Raw genomic sequence first — 16,647 nt, 5'->3', positions numbered from 1 at the left:
CCTCCACCTTCTGCTCTATTCAGGCCCCCAGGGGACTGGATGAGGCCGCCATACTGGGGAGGGCAGTCTGCTTCACTCGGTCCACCATCCAAACTCTCATCTCAGCTAGAAACCACCCCACGGACACAGCCAGCATCATGTTTACCAAATATCTGGATCCCTAGGGACCCCGTGAAGGTGATACATAAAATTAGCCATCACTCGGAGTTATCGCAGTGAGGTTCACAGCTCCCATTATATGGAGGAAAAACACAACGTTCAAAGTGAAGAAGCTGCAGCCGGCAACAGGCAAAGCTATGCCTGGGACTCAGGTCTGTCCGTTTGCATTCCGGGGTCACACCCACGGGGTGGGGCTCACGAGCTACTGTGAGGGATGAACGCACAGCCAGGACTTTTTTAATAATTTGAATAGTGTATCTCCAGCACGGCCGTCTCTATCATGTCCAACTTAAGAGAGTTCACAGATAACACTGCACAGGAAAAGCAGAGATTTATTTCAAGAGTTTGTTTAAGGGTTATTATTCAAGAAAGTGTTAAGTGATGTAACCCTGTGGCAACATGTGTAAAAATGATACCCAGAAGAAAGAGCCGCTGGAGTCTGGTGCCCCACACAACTAGTGGGTGCTCCTCCATCACTTTAGCCTCTTAGAGCCTTGCTCAAAAGACCACAGTCGGTCCCTCCAGAGTCGCATGGCCACGCTCTACAGACAGCCCTCCCCGACTATCACTAGCGCGTCTCAAGTGTGCCCAAAGTGAGCTTTAGGAGCCTCTGTTCTCTTGCTCTGAAGGACCATTCCCCCACCCACCAGGTTCTTAAGCCAGAAGCTGCGGCCGTGCTGGACCCCGCCCTCCTCCCCCCACCCCACCCCACCTCCAAGTCTGTACTTGTTGCCTCCTACAGGAAGCCCCCCGCCTGTTCTCCCCAGCCACCCCCGCCACTCCTGCCCCCACCCACGTCCTCAGAGACCTCCGTACGGGGGGACCCACAGCACCCAGGATGAGGGACCAGTGTCCTGTCTCCTGCCTCCCTCACTGACGTCATCAAACCATGCCCCCACTGGGTCCCCTGACTCCCAGGCGACTCCCTGGCTTCACACCTGTCTCTTCACCAGCGAACCCCCACTCAGTGTGGTGTCTTACTTTCCAGCCTCAGGGAGGCTCCCTGGCCCCAGCTGAACTCCACACCACTGCACCCCCATCCTGGCTTTGCTTCTGGCCCTTATCCCCCTCATCTCTGTGGTTACCTGCCTATTGATGCCTGTCAGTCCTTTGTGTCTCCCATCGGAACCTTCGTGTCGGGACATGCAGACCGTGCTGTGGTCTCAGTGTCCAGCCCAGCCTGGCTTGAAGAGGGGCGAGCCCCAGCAAACACTGGGGGACAAATTCGGGTATCTGGGTAGGAGTGGACAAACAATGACCCAAAGCAGGAAGCAACAGTAAACTGTTGATCCACCCCACCCCAACCAGCATGTAAAGGCAGAGACCCTGCTTGGAGATGCTAGCAAGTTTAGCAAGGCTGTGTTCGTAGAGAGTCTTTTTTTTAATCTGAAAAATGTCTTTATTTCGCCTTTACATTTTGACCATTACTGTCATTGGACACAGAATTCTGAGTTGACAGTCCTTTTTTCTTTTTCTTTTCAGCACTTTAAAATGTCATTCTAGTATCTTCTGGCCTCCATTTTTTTTAAATTTTTTACTGAGGTCTAGTTGATTTACAATGTTAGTTTCAGGTGTGCAACAAAGTGACTCAGTTGTACACATACACACATCATTTTCTTTTCGGATTCTTTTCCATTATAGCTTATTACAAACAGATTCACAGACACAGAGAACACGCAACGGTCACCAAAGGGGAAAGGGCGGGGAGGGATAAACGAGGGGCTGAGGATGAACAGACACACATACTGTATGTAAGACAGACAATCAAACAAGGACATACTGTAAAGCACAGGGAGCTACATTCAATTTCTTGTAATAAATTATTCATAGGGATTCTGACATGAAGGAAAATATCTGACAGCCTCTGGCACCAGCCAGAGTTCTGCTGGAGGGAGAGGCCTGAGAGATGGTGGGTGTTCCTGTCCTGCTCCCCCAGTGAATGACCCGTGACGGCCTGTCCTTGGATCTCGAGCTTCCTGCCAACGCACACCTCCCTGAGGAGGCCGGCCCCCTCGCCCCAGATTCCTCCCAAACCCAGCCCACGCCCCACACTGTGTCTGCAGGACCACAGGGCACATTCTCACACCTGAGCTGTTTGCACCCCACCCTTCCTGGGCGTGCCCCCCCATCCTCTCTGCCCACCCAAAGCCACTGTTCAAAGCTCTCCCTTCAAGCTCAAGAGCGTGGCTGCCCGAGGCTCCCCAGAGGCAGGCCCTGAGATGAGGGTACACATGAGAGTTTGATGAGGAAATGCTTCCAGGAGAGACTATGATGGGGACACAGAACAGGGCACAGACAGAGAGGACCCAAGCTGGGGACAGTGTGGGAGGGGGCAGCTTTCAGCCTGACCCTGGGGGTCCCGAGCAGAAGTGGCACCCCACAAGCCTCGCTGGCCCAGGGCACAGGTGGGGGAGGCGGGGAGGGCAACTCCTGGGCCCTTCCAACAGGGCAATTAGGACAGGTCAAGGACAACCCCTCCCCCCAGGAAGTGACACCGCACAGGAGCCCAGGGCAGGGAGCAGAAACGGCGGCCCCCCCAGGGGCTCTGGCCAGGCACCCACCATCAGGAATCTCCCAGGACCCAGGAGCTCCGTCATCCGGGGACCACCTGGCGGAGGGACCAGAGGACGCTCCCCTGCGCTTATTACGCCTGCAGCCCCTGCCCTGCGCCGCCGCCACGCCTCCTCTGACCCTCGCTCAGGTCCCGGGAGCTGGCGGCTCATCTGCCTCCGTGACGGCGTGTTTGTGAGGACCGGTATCCAGGCCTCCCTCCCACCGCCCCCCTGACGTCCTGCTCCAGTGACCTCGGCTTCTTGTTCTCAGACATCTTCATTTCAGATCAAAACCTCCCCTCCCGGCAAAACGCTCCACAGAAAATATCTGTCTCCTGGGGATGTCAGCCAGACGGACGGCCATGTGAGGTGTGGTCAGTGCCCATGGCTGCGCCGCCCTGCCCGGCTGTCCGTCCACACAGGGAACAGAGGCAGGACAGAAGGCAGCCCTCTTCCAAGGCTCGGGGTTCAGGGGGCCCACCCAGATGTCTCCGAAGCCGGCGGGTGCTCCCTGTGCCCTCTGTCTGCCAGGTGGCCTTCTGTGCCTCCGATGGCTGTTGAAGTCTGCTCATATATTTTTCTACACTTCGGGTCTCGTCCTTCTCCATCTGCAGCTGGACTGTGGGTCCCAGGTTGCCAGGGGGACCCGCGGCAGGAGGACAGCAGGAGTGGCCAGCAGTGGGGAGCAGGCACCAGCCTCCCACCTGCCTCCCGATGCCTGCACCCCAATGATTCTGCAGCCTGTGAACCCCAAGTGCCTCAGGCCAGGCATTTGGGATCCCCAGTTCTTAGGCGCCCCCAATTATTGGTATTCAAAAAACCAAAGGAAGTGCTCCAAGTCACTGGTGGATGACACACTGTGGTTTCAGGGGAGGAGGTGATGGCCGGCACATGGGGCCAGGTTCCCACCTCAGGGAGGCACCAGTGGTCCCCCTGCAGCCTAAGGAGCCTGGCGAGGGCGCCTGCCAGGGGCGCCGTAATTCCCCAGGGCTGACTGAGTGAGCAAACACGTTTTTAAGTGAGGACAGTGGAGGAACGGTGACAAGTGGATGGCTCCCTCCAAATGCGACTGGATGATCTGGAAGCCTTTGCCTGTCCCCAGGATTCGTTGGACACACAGAGAATGTCACCAGGCACTGGGCTGGTCATCGGAGAAGTGTCCTGCCCGGACAGACTCCTTGACTGCCGAGGACTGCCTGAGAGCAGGCCTGCCCCACACACCTCCTCTCTCGGTAGGAGCTGGAAAGACGCAGCCCACCAGAACACTGTGCTTAAACACTGGGTTTCCGGACATCCTTCGCCATGCTCTCTGAGAAAGGAAGGGAGAGGCAAGTTGATTCCTGGGGTTCGCTGATTCCCTCGGGGTAAACAGTGGCAGCTTGGCTGAGCTCCAGCCCCCTACTCGGTAAGTTTCTCAATATTCATTCAATGCTTGGCTCTCAGGAGCGTGGAGACCACAGTTCTGGGCGTTAGAAAGGTCTGCATCGTTGTGGGCATCGCCGATCCGCCCACACTCCACTCAGGACAGCTCGTGTTTCACAGGCTTTTATTTACTGGATGTTAAAGAGTCTTTTGTGGTTGATTTCCTCAAAGACAGGAAACTGATCTTTCTCAGCAGTAAACGTCACTGACCAACCTGCCTGAGGAAATCATGTCGGTGGGTGAACAGGGGGTCCGTGTCACCCATCACCCTGCACCACCTGCCACTCATTCGCGACTCTTAGGCAAAGAGAGGGTTCCCTGTGTTCTCTCTAGCTCTCTCTCACTTATTAATTCTCCATACTTTGGCACCTGGCCGTGGAGGATTCAGATCAAAGACAACTCGATGTCTTAGAAAGAGTATGGTTCTGGGATGGACACTGGTGTGGTCTTTACGGACTCGTGGCCGAGGGCAGAGGTGGCCCTGGGCTTCCCGTCTCTCTGTCCCATCTGAAGGGCGGCACCAGGTCCATCTCCACCTGCTGCTCTGCTCGGCTTCGACCAACCCGAGAGAGAGCTAACGCCGTAGCCCCGAGGCTCCCCGAGGCTCCCCACATGCGCATCTATTTTCTCCTGTCAGGTGGAAACAGGGATTCAGAACTATTTGTTGGTGCTGTTGGTCACAAAACTCAGAGAACACAAATGCCGCCTGCTGTTGTTAAGCACTTACTCTTTGTCGGACCCCCGGCTACAGGCGGGATATATAACATCACACGTTTGCCTTCCATAAAACCCCCCGCGAGAGAGGTGTGAGTCCCATCCGCAGGTGTGACCTCAGGGGCTCGGCCAGGTGACATATCTGGGCCGAGGTGGCTCAGACCGGAGCCGCCTGCGCCCCCGGGCTGGCCTCTTGCGGACGAGGCTCCCCACCCCTCGTGGACAGAGGGGGTGCTCTTCTCATTTGAATCCAGTGTTTCACCGGCTCTAACATCTATCCCCTCATCCCCACCCCCCGCGGCCCCCTTTCCCTGGAGGTGCCTGGAGGTGAGCCCCAGGGATGCCCGGGTCCCCGGCAGACGGAGGAGCTGGCTGTCCACTGCCCCTTCCACGCCTCCTCCCCCCCCCTTCGAACAAACGCGCGATCTGCCCGCCTCCCCTTCCGACTTGGCCGCCTTGCTCCCCCGCCTGGCCCTGGTCTCCCTCCGCTAGAGTGGGGGCAGGAGCCTCACCGGCCCCTTCCTGGGGCTCAGGCCCCCGCCCACAGCAGCCCGTGGCCCTGGGCCTGTGCTTCTGGGAGCTGCGTGGTGCCCGGGTGGGATGTCCCCGTCTGGCGGAGTCGCCGCCGAGCCCTCCCCTCCGCCCGGAGCCCTGGCGCGCACGTGCGTCCTGGTGACCCGCGAACCACCGCAGCCTAGGGGAAGGGGGCGCGCTCGCCCGCCGCGGCTCGCCTGGCCGTGGGCACCGCACTTCCAGACAGCCGAGCCCCGCCACGCGAGCGAGCCCGCCGCCTGCAGCGCCCCCCGGGGGGCGGGATGCCCGCGCCGGAGGCCGCAGCGGAGCGGGCAGGGCCCGGCGGGGAGGCAGAGCCCTCGCCCTGCAAGCGCAGCCCTGCTCTGGGAGCGGAGCGCTATGTTTAGCAAAGCAGGATGTTTGTGGGCAAATCAACATTGTGCTGTAAATAACGTTCTGCAAACTAGGGCGTTTAAGCTGAGGACTGCAGAAACTTGTTTTACCACATTTTCGGAAAGCGAGCTCAGCGTGACCCGTGTTTCCAAGACGCCCCACGCGCTGAGGGCTCGGGGCCTCTTCGCAAGGGGGGTGGTCAGGGAGTCGCAGCTCCCTGGGCAGACCAGCGGGCCGAACCTGTTCTTCCTCGGGTCCACGTGGGGCGCCTCTTCTGACCCACCTGGACCCTAGCATCCTGGATGAAGTCTTTTTGTGACAGGCTACCCCTCCGAAAAGTTCCATTAATGGGGCGCTCACAAGTTCTTGAAATCAAGAGCTCCTGGTGACAGCTGACCCCACACTCTGGGGCCGACCGGTGAACAACGCTGTATTTAGTTCAAGGCTTGGTACATACACAGTAAAAACACATCCCACGTAACGTGCCTCTGTGTGTCTCCAATCGTGCGCTTCCCCCACTTTTGCCGAACTGTGTTTTGTCTCATTTCTTCAATCAACCAATATGTATGAGCAGGTGCCAGCCCCACGGGAGATGGTCCATCGGCCAGAGGGCAGCCTGGGTGGAGAGACTGCCGTGGCGATGGGGAGGACCTGTGGTCACATGAGCCAGAGGGAGCATGGCCACACATTCTTTGCTGCTCCCACCAGTGACAGGTGGCGTCCAAGTCCCCTTCCCTTGAATGTGGACTGGTTTGCCCAACAGAAATGAGATAAACGTGTCGCATGGGAGAGCTGCACAAGGCGACACAAAGCGCTGACGCTTCTGCTTATGTCTCTTAAAACACTTTTTCTCAAGACACCCCTCCTGGAATCCAGGCGCCCTGTGTGAGGAAGCCCCAGCCACGAAGAGATGCCAGCTGTCACTTCTCTGAGCCGATGTCCATGCTGCTGCTGGTCCAGGAGCCGTGCTTTGAGCAGCAAGAATTTAGAGGCACTTTCTCAAGAAGATGGGCTGCAGTTTACCTAACCCCTAACAATGGCTTAGAAAGTAGAAGCCTTGTCCTCAACAACAGCAGAGCAAAACGCAGAGTCACATTCATCTTTCGACAGGATAGCAATAAAGCGGGGAACGAGCGTCCTCGTCAAACGGTGCGTTGCTGGCATTGGGGTATCATTGCTGTGTTTTAGGGGCCTATTACTGCATAGCAACTTAACCATGAACTTGGCAGCTTCAGACAACACCCATTTATTATCTCTCAGCTCTGTGGGTCAAAAGTCCAGGCGGGCTGACGGCCATCCCTGCTTAGCGCCTCTCAAGGGCAAGGGCTCAGTCAAGGCTCTTACCTGGAGGCGCTGGGAGGAATCACTGTCAAGCTCACCGTCAAGCTCATCCATTCCTTGCAGCTGCAGGACTGAACTCCTGCTTTCTTGCCGGATGTCAGTGAGACTGCTCTCAGCATAGAAGCCATGCTCAGGTCCTTGCCCCTTTCATGCCGTCCCAAAGCCAGCAACAGGGACCCTGCCTCGTTTCAAGTGTCTCCAACCTCCCTTCCTGGGACCAGCCAGAGAAAACGCTCTGCTCTTAAAGGATCAGGGATTAATCCCACCAGCATAATCTCTCTATTTTCATGTCAACTGATGAGTAACCATAACTCAGTCTGCAAAATCCCTTTTGCCGTGTATAGTAACAAAACCCCAGCAGTGACTTCAGGGGCTCAGGTCCCGGGACCGTCCTAGAATTCTGCAGCACAAACTAGAAATGGTGCTTCCAGCAAAAACTGCCCAACAGCAACGCAAAACAAACAGAAGTGGGTAATTTTCCACGAAAGGACCAGAAACCAATTCCCCACTCAACAAAGAGAAGCCAACAAAAAACAGGGCCTCTGACTTTAGTATCACAAATGGAAAGCCCAAGACAAATTTGCATCATCCCTGGAATGTACTGGGCCGTGCAAAAAAAAATTAAATTCTAGGAATATTCTCTGTTTCCCGAAAACACTTTATGTAGCAGCAACATCAAAAACTTATTGGATAATTTACACTTCCAGAGCACAATCTAATAACAGGTACACACAAGCTTCCCAGAGGACAAAACTGACCTGCCAAGCTAGAAGGAGCTAAATGCTACCATTCCCTGAGATGCTAACTGAAAACTTTAAAAGATGCAGATTTTGTATCCCTTCCTTTGTAATTAGTTTGTACCATTCAGAGCAAAGCTAATGGATGAAACCTAATTCAAAAGAAAGCAAGTTTCCTTTACAGAATAAATATATCATTGGCAAACACTTGTAGGAATTTTCTTTGGCCCAAAATACTATCTCATTCCTGACAGTTAACCAGGACTTTTTCTTTTTCTCTGCTGAGGTACGAAATGTGCACATTAAAATGAATGAAATGCACTAGTCTCAAGTTACACCTCAGTGAATCGTATGTCCGTGACCTTGCCACCACCGCCACCCAGCTCTTCCACTGTCCTTCTCCATCCCAGTCCTCGGTCACCACCCCCACCTGAGGTAGGGCAGCTTTGTCAAAACTTTGTTGAGGGTATGACTTACGTCCAATAAACTACATTCATATAAAGCATACAGTCGGCGGAGTTTTGACCCACACCCTCTCAGAACCACGGCCACAGTCAGGATGCAGGACATGTTCACCGTCCCCGGAAGAGTCCTTGGGCTCCTCTGAAGCCCCTTCCTTCACCGTTGGCCCCAGGTCACCACTGGGCTGAGTTTTGTCCCTATAGACTAGTTTGCATTTTTAAATCAAAAGAATCATAAAGTGCGTGCTCTTCTATATCTGGCTTTTCCCACTCAGCACATTCATCCACGTTGCATCAATAGTTCGCTCCTCTCTGTTGCTGCGTGGTGTCCCATTATTCGCATCTCCATGCAGACCTCGTTTCACTGATTGAACTTCGCTGACATTGTGTTTTCTTTACAAATTGAAGGTTTGTGGCAACCCTGCATCCAGCAAATCAGTGGCACCATTTTTTTCCAAAAGTAGTTTCTTACTTCCTGTGTCTCTGAGTCCCGTTTTGGTAATTCTTGTCATATTTCAAACTTTCTCGCTATTATTACATTTGTTATGGTGACCGAGATGGGTCATCTTTGATGTTACTGTTGTAATTGGGTTTTTTATTGCTGTTTTGTATTTTAAATTGAGGTATGCACATTGTTTTTTTAAGACATAAAGCTATCGCATGCTTCACAGACCACAGTATTGTGTCAACACAACTTTTCTGTGCACCAGGAAAACAAAAAATTCACACGACTCGCTTTATGGTGATATTTGCTTTGTCGTAGTTTTCTGGAGCTGAACCCACACTGTCTTGGAGGTGAGGCTGTGGGTAGACAGGGGGCGGCTGTGAACGGGGCTGCTGTGAAAGTCCACACACAGGTCTTTGTGTGGACAAATGTCTTCACTTGTGTTTGGGCAAATAGCAAGGAGTGGAAAAACCGGGTCGTCTGACAAGTGTGTTAGGAACCTGCCAGGCAGTGTTCGTGCCACTTTATCTTCCCACCAAGCGCGACTCGGTGGTGTCGGTCTTTAATTTCAGCCATGCTAGAGGGCGTGTAGTGGCCTCTCATTGTAGTTTTGTTTGCATTTCCCAGACACTCGATGGCGAACATCTTTTCAGGTGTTCATCGGCCATTTGTACATCACCTTTGAAGAAGTGCCCATTCGGGTCACTTTCCCGTTTACAGTGTGTTGCTTGCCCTCTTAGCACTGAGGTTTCAGTTCTGTTTGTGCAACAGTAACAAGGCCCGGGTCAGATGCAGGCACTGCTAACATGTTCTTCTAGTCCGGGTTTGGGGCTTTCGTCTCCCTCATGGTGTCCTTCAAAGAGCAAAAGTTTTAAACTTTGATAAAGCCTGTTTATCGTTTTTTAATGGTTTGTGCTTTTTCGTGTTCTATGTTAAAAAACGTTTGCCTGCTCGAGGTCACAGAGGCTTTTCTTCTGGGAGTTCTACGTCTGCAGTCACCTCAAGTTCAACTTGTGTATGGAACAAGGTCAAGGCTGATGTGAGCATCCAAGACAGATACCCAATTGTTTAAAAAGCGGTCTTTTCCCTATTGAATTGAGTGGGCATCTTTGTTAAAAATCAGCTGACCATCTCCGTGTGGGCTCTGTTTCAACCAGTCGGTGTCTCCGTGCCTCCCAGCAGCCACACTACACTGCTTGCTTACTGCAGCTTTGTGAGAAGTCTGGAACCCAATGGCTCCAACTTTTTCAAAATTGCTTTGACTACTCTAGGTCCTTTGTACTTTCAAACAAATTTTAGAATTAGCATCTCAGTTTGTACACAAAACCCTGCTGGAATTCCAATTGGGATCGTGTCACATCTATAGATGAATCAGAGGAGAAACCGCTCGCAGTACTGTTGACTCTTCCAATCCAGGAACGTGTACTTTTCTGCCTGGATCCAGGTCTTTTTCAGTGTTCCTCTCAGCAATGTTCCGTAGTTTTCTGTGACCAGGACTTGTGTAGCATTTGTTAAAGGCATTTTAAAGTATTTTATTTGGTGTTATACATGGAATTTTTGTAAAAACACAATTTTCCAATTGTTGCTGCTAGTATATACATATGCGATTATATTTTTCATATTAACCTGTATCCTGCAACTAACACTAGTGGTTTTGTAGATTACACGAGACTTGTCTATGTAAACTGTCGTGCCCCGTTCAGACACAGTTTTATGTCTTCCCCATCAATGCTTGCCTTTCACATCTTTTTCTTGTTTTACTGTCACAGCTAAGTTCTCGGTGCAGTGCTGACCACAAGTGATGCGAGAGAGCACACTTCCTTATCTTCTTCCTAATCTTAGAGAGAAAGTACTCAGTATTTCAACAGCATGTACAGTACTGTGTTAACTCTAGGTTTTTCACAGGCGCTGTTCATCAGATGAAAGAAGTCTCTTTCTGAGTTTTCTGGAGAAATAAACAATTGCACAATCACAGTAAGAGATTTTAACATTCCTCCCACAGCCATTTATTGAGCAATTAGAAAAAGGCATCAGTGCACGCACAGAGAAACTGATCCTCATCTGCCTTCACCTGGTTGCTCTTTATACAGCATTACATATTCTTTCCAAGTACACACAGAAAATTACACACCATGCAAGGCTTAAAACATTTTAAAAGAAGCCGGAAAATGTATGAAGCAGATTCTCCGACGGTAACAGAATTAAACTAGAAATGAGGAACAATAAGGTATCCAGGGAGACCTCCAGTATTTAGAAATTAAACTATGCACTTCGAAGTCATGTGTGTTTCCAAAAAAGGGAATCAGAAATAATTTAGCAAACATCTAAAATAGAGAGATGGCGAAAATGGCACAGTGTCTGACATACAGCCCTGCAGTGGTTAGAGGGAAATTTACAGCTTTAAATGCTTACGTTAGAAAAGAGGAAACGTCCACCTCAAGAGGCTAAAAAAAGAAGAGTGAAGCAAACCCACAGAAAATGGAAGGAAAGAAAAAGTAAAGAGCAGAAATCAACAAGCGAAAAAGCAAGCATTGCCACGAAATTGCAAAGCTTTTAAATCCCAGTGTTTTAAAAGCAACAAAATAGATAAACCTTTAACTAGACTATTTTAAAATAACCACAACTGCACATCAATCATCAGCACAAGGAATGAAAGACTGGTTATCACTTCAGCGGTAGACATTCCAAGGGTAGCGAGCCAATGTTGTGAACGACTTCATGCTCATCAGATTGGCCTCTGAATGAAACGGACAAATCCCTTGAAAAATACAACTTACCAAAATTTACACAGGATGAAGGAGAAAATGGGAATCGCCCTGCTTTTATTAAAGAAATGGAACTTGTCTTCATGAACCTTCCCACCAAGGAAACTCCAGGTCCAGTTTCATAAGTGAACCCTGACAGATAGTCCAAGAAGTGGCAACACCAGTGGTGCACAACCCAACGTGTCTATTTCAGGAAATCGAAGGGGAGGGAGCACAACCCAACATGTTTCCTGAGACAAACATCACATCAGCACCAAAACATCACCCCCCAAAAGGACCATTTTTTTAAAGAGCTGAAGTTAACAAGCTAATGTTACTGAGTCCAAACTCGTTCTGCTCGTCGCACGACAGGCCAATAAATCGGGAGACGAGGTGCTGGGGCAAGGAATAGCGACTTTATTCGGAAAGCCAGAAGACTGAGAGCATGGCAGAGTAATATCGTGGAGAACCATCCTGCTCCAGTCAGAATACAGGCTCTTTTCATACAAAAAAACACACAAAAAACAAAAACAAAAAACGGGAGGGGGTGTGGCTGGTTGTTGCAAACTTCTTGGTGCAGGAATCCTTTGTTCCTGCAGCCGTCCACGTGGGCCAGGTCATGGTGCTCCTGCAAAACCTCCAACAAAACAAGCGTTACTCTCTATTCTGCAACTTGTTATCTTTATGTGAGTGAAGAGCGGGGGAGACTAAGCCTAGGAAACAGGGCACAGCCGCCAAAGCCAAAGGAACGGATCCAATATGGAGTCAGATTTGTCCTTTTCTGTTACACTAACACTCCCACGGGAGTTTCAGAGCCTAAGTCAGCTCCATTGTCAGAGAAATGACTAGTTGAAGTCAATGAGAACTAACTTCAACTCCCAATGTCATAATATTAAACTTCATTCCATGATGTCTTTTAAGAACTTGCCATATTTGGTAATAAAATTTTTTTTTTTTGTAATGAACTCTGGGCAAAGAAACAGAGAAAATCAAATTCTCGGTTAAGCAGAAACCCAAAGATAGTAACTAGAACCTCGGACAAACTACATGTGCTAGGAAGAGATTTGTGGAAGAATGATACAGAAAAATCCAAGAAGGAAATGGGCCTTCTAACTGAACCTTTTATAAATGTGCAACTGTGAATTCTTTAAAGAAAGCATTGCAGTGTCTGCTGTGGCCAATGCTCTTACTGTGGCTTCCACTTCCCGCTCAGAAGATCTGTCATAATTAAAACTCAGAACTTCTTTAATGAATTATTAAGGATCAGCAATGTTACCTAGAGAATAAAACTCCATCCAACAAGTGACTGACCATGGGGACCGTCTGAGGTGCCCGCGGTCATCACCACCAAGCCTGCTTCTGCAGGACAACTTCGTTAGGAGTCCCCGGAGAGGGAGACACACAACTGCTGTAGACGATCGGTGGTGAACACAAACCTGAATGAAAATTTGGGAGCCACGGCTTTGTGCCTGGCAGCCTGACAGGGCCGGTGGTTTCTAAAAACAATGGAAAGCTTGTTCACATTTGACATAGGACCACATAGAGAACCTGGGGTGCAGGGCTGCCGGCTGGAGACCCATTTGCCAACTGCTCCTCCTGCCCAGTGGCAAGATCACTGAAAGCGGGGAGGGAGGGTTTAGGACTGTGACAGCCATTTGACATTACCGCAACCTCCAAGGGTGTGCCCGTTTTCCAGCAATCTGTGCATATTGCATTTTATGAAAGTACTAGTCCAAGGGAGATTGGGGAGCAACTAAAAAGAACTGGTCCTTCACTAAAGATTGCACGCGAGGCACTGTTCTAGAACGGCAGCTAAAAAGCACGGTTTTACAGCTGTCGGTTCTCGGGAGAGTTGCTGGTAATTAGCTACGGCTGAAGGTGTTTCTGGTGCCGCCGATGCTGTCAGACTTCCCAGCTGATGTTTAAAGCAGACATGAGTGGATGCACCGTCGCTCCTCTGCTCACCTGTTCACAGCCCTCGCCTCCCCCGTGCTTCCTGAGAGGAACCGGGGCTGGCACCCCAGTCTGCCTGCCCAGAAACGCCAGGTCCGGGGCGTGCCTGGCAGCGTGACCTGCGTGTGAGGTCATTCCTGGCGTGATGACAGAGTGGGAGAAGGAATCTGACCGAAGACGAAGAGCAGGGGCGCTCTGGCAACACCGGGGGGTGGGAGGATCGTGGTGGAGCTGGAAGCCCCTCGCCAAAGCCCCATAACCTCTCTGCTCCTGGCCGTTTGCTGGGCTGGCAGGGGTGCCCTCAGAAGGATGCGGAGAACACAGAGGTTCTGCTCACCTCAGATCTTACAAGACTGCTTGAAACTCTTTGTTTTTCTGAGTCAGCCCCGAGCTTCACTTAAATGTGGTCACTTCCAGGTGCAAACTGGAAATGACGCAGCCCTTTATCCTTTTGCAGCTTCCACGGTGCGTGTGCAAGGGCCCCGCGTCCTGGGGTCGCTGCCCCGCTGGGGGTCTGCTGAGTTGTCTACATCCAGGGGTTTTATTTGACAAAGTTAATAGTCGGCCACCTGCTTACACTGCTCGGAGACAGGCCTGCCCCTTTCCCTCACATTGTCCAAGACAATCAAGCAACCCAGTGAACTTCAATGTCATATCTGATTTTATGATAAACCCATCTCGTGGCTCATCAAGTCTGCCTGCAGAAGGTGTGTTTGCCAGGAAACAAGCCGTGTGCTGCTTCTGTGGTTTGGCAGGGGAAATTTCTGAGCTGGATGGACTTGGGAACAGGCGGGGACTGCACTCAGGATATGAGGGTGCTCAGCTAAACATGAAAGGCCCACGGCTCAGAGAGGCAGTGCAACAGCCAGCAGAGGTGTGGGCAGTGCTGGGGACCGGCAGGGACTCTGGACCCCGCACACACGTGCTCCTCGGGCAAGGCCCTGGCTGCGTGGCTCCGTGCCCATCCCTGCCAGCCCTGCAACGAACACCCCCAATGAAGGGAGAGCCGAGCTACCCCGGGGTGAAGCGGGCAGAGGAGCGGAGAGGCCAGCTAGCATTGGCTAGTGTCCACAGGGACCCTCCCCTGCCACGCGCCCCGCCTGACACTTGGGATTTGCCTGTTACTCCTCCTTCCTCGCCCCGATGGGTCTCTTGGACCTGCTGGGGTTCTCAGGGCGGCGCACGGCCACACGGCCTCAGGAGAGGCACGCAAGTTGGCCGAGGGCCAGATGTCAGGTCAGCCCGTAGGGGACCTGGTTTGTGGCAAACAGGGAGCTCCTGGGCACAGCCTGGGCTTACCGTTGTCTGAGAGCAACCGGCGGTTGTGCCAGGGCTGCTTGAAATCATGGTTTATGGAAAGTCATGCAGACTAAGTGAGCCGCCAAGCGGAGGCCGATGCATCAGTCACTCGGTCTCGGGGGGGCCTTGGACCTCCCCCCATCCCCGCCGCGTCGCCATCTGAGAACAACGGTGCTATGCAGTCCTGTGGACAGGGGTCACTCGGTCCCTCACCCTGGCCTCTGGCAGCTAGCCCGTCCACCACATACACGCGGAACAAGACTTCGTCCGTGGGCTGTGGGGCTGGGGCCGCGGGGGTGACAGAGATGTGAGTGTGTTTGGATGTGGTCCTCAAGGAGCTCTGAAGGGGAAACCAATCACTACAGGCTGTCACAGAATGGGGGGTGGATAAGAAGGGCCAAACTAGACGGTGGACGGCATGGGCTGGGCCCCTGCAGCTGCCTGAGCACCCACGTGGGCCAGTTTGCCATGGATCCAGGGTCCGGCTGATGAGTTTTATCCTCCTGATGTGGGTCCTGTCCAGCTCCACTTCCCATCATACTGCTGCCCCCAAGTTCACTGTCCCCTGTTAGGCATTCCTCCTTGGGTCTCTCTGGCCCCGAGCTCCCCGCAGCAGCTGGCCATGCTCACCACTCCACCCAGTGAGGAGAGAGCAGTCAAGATGGACTTGTCCCACTGCTCTGCACTGTAGCTGGCCCGGCGCCCCTCACTCCAGCCACCCTGGCTGGCATGTCGCTCCCCATGTGGACGCAGGCCAAGTGGAGAGGGGCCGACCCTGTGGAAGCAGCCAGAACCGGGCCAGCTCAGCAGTGGGGCAGCTCAGCTGGCCAGCAAGGGCTGAGCTGTGGGTGGTGAGTGCTGCCCCTTGGCCTGGAAGCCCCTCCCACAACCCCTGCCCAGGGAATCAGCGTGTGTCCATCCAAGGGGTTCCCATCTGAATAGTCCCCCAAAGATGCCCATGGCTAACCCCGCAACGTGTGAATGTCACTTCACATGGCAAAAGGGGCCTTGCTGGTGTGATTAAGTTAAGGATTAAAGGGTGGACCCACTGTAATCGCACGGGGTCCTTATGAGGTGGGGAGACTGACGGCAGAAAAGAAGATGGTGTGGTGATGGGAGCAGAGACTGGGGCGATGTGCTTTGAAGACGGAGGAAGGAGCCACGAGCATAGGGACACAGGCGGCTTCTAGAAGCTGAGAAAACCAAGGAAATGGATTCTTCTGCAGAGTCTCCGGAAGGAACCAGCCTTGCAGACACCCTGGCTTCAGCCCAGCGGCACTGATCTTAGAGCTCTGGCGTCTACAACAGTAAGGGGATACATGCCTGTTGTTTTAAGCCACCAAATTAGCGACAATTAGTCACAGCGCCCAGGAAACTCCCACGCCACCCAACACCGCCCTCGGGAGGCCTGCCGGGCTCTGCGCGCTGAGCATCACCCTAGGGCCCCATGGGACCCTTTGAAACCCCCTTACAGCAGATGCTCCCTGAGAGAAGGAGAGGGCCTCCCGCCACCCACATGTGTCAGTGGCCCCACGGCCCCCACCCGCCACAACGGCCACTGCAGCGCTGGGCTTTGCAGACTCCTGGGACTGGGTTCCCTGCTCAGGGGAAGCCCTGAGGGCGTGGGGAGCTGCATCCCTTCCCCAGCCACGCTGCTCTGCAAAAGCCGCCACCTGTATACCTGGCCCCACCTGTGATCGACCAGTTGGCCTGGTGACAACTGCCACTTGCTTGGCCACAGCTGCTGAAGGGGCAAAACCCACAAAGGGACCAGCAAGACCTCCCAGGCAGGGCCACTGCCTTCCTGCTTTTGCGCTTCTGTAAAGCGGTTTGCTTCTAGGAAAATGAAACTTACCCCTAAAATCCCATTGGTTCCCAAAATCTCACTCCTGATTGGTCCATTTCTAACACCTC

Source organism: Vicugna pacos, chromosome 31, assembly GCF_048564905.1.
Source record: "Vicugna pacos chromosome 31, VicPac4, whole genome shotgun sequence".
Lineage (NCBI taxonomy): Eukaryota > Metazoa > Chordata > Mammalia > Artiodactyla > Camelidae > Vicugna > Vicugna pacos.
The sequence above is the reverse complement of the archived record's forward strand: the minus strand, read 5'-3'. Positions refer to the sequence as shown.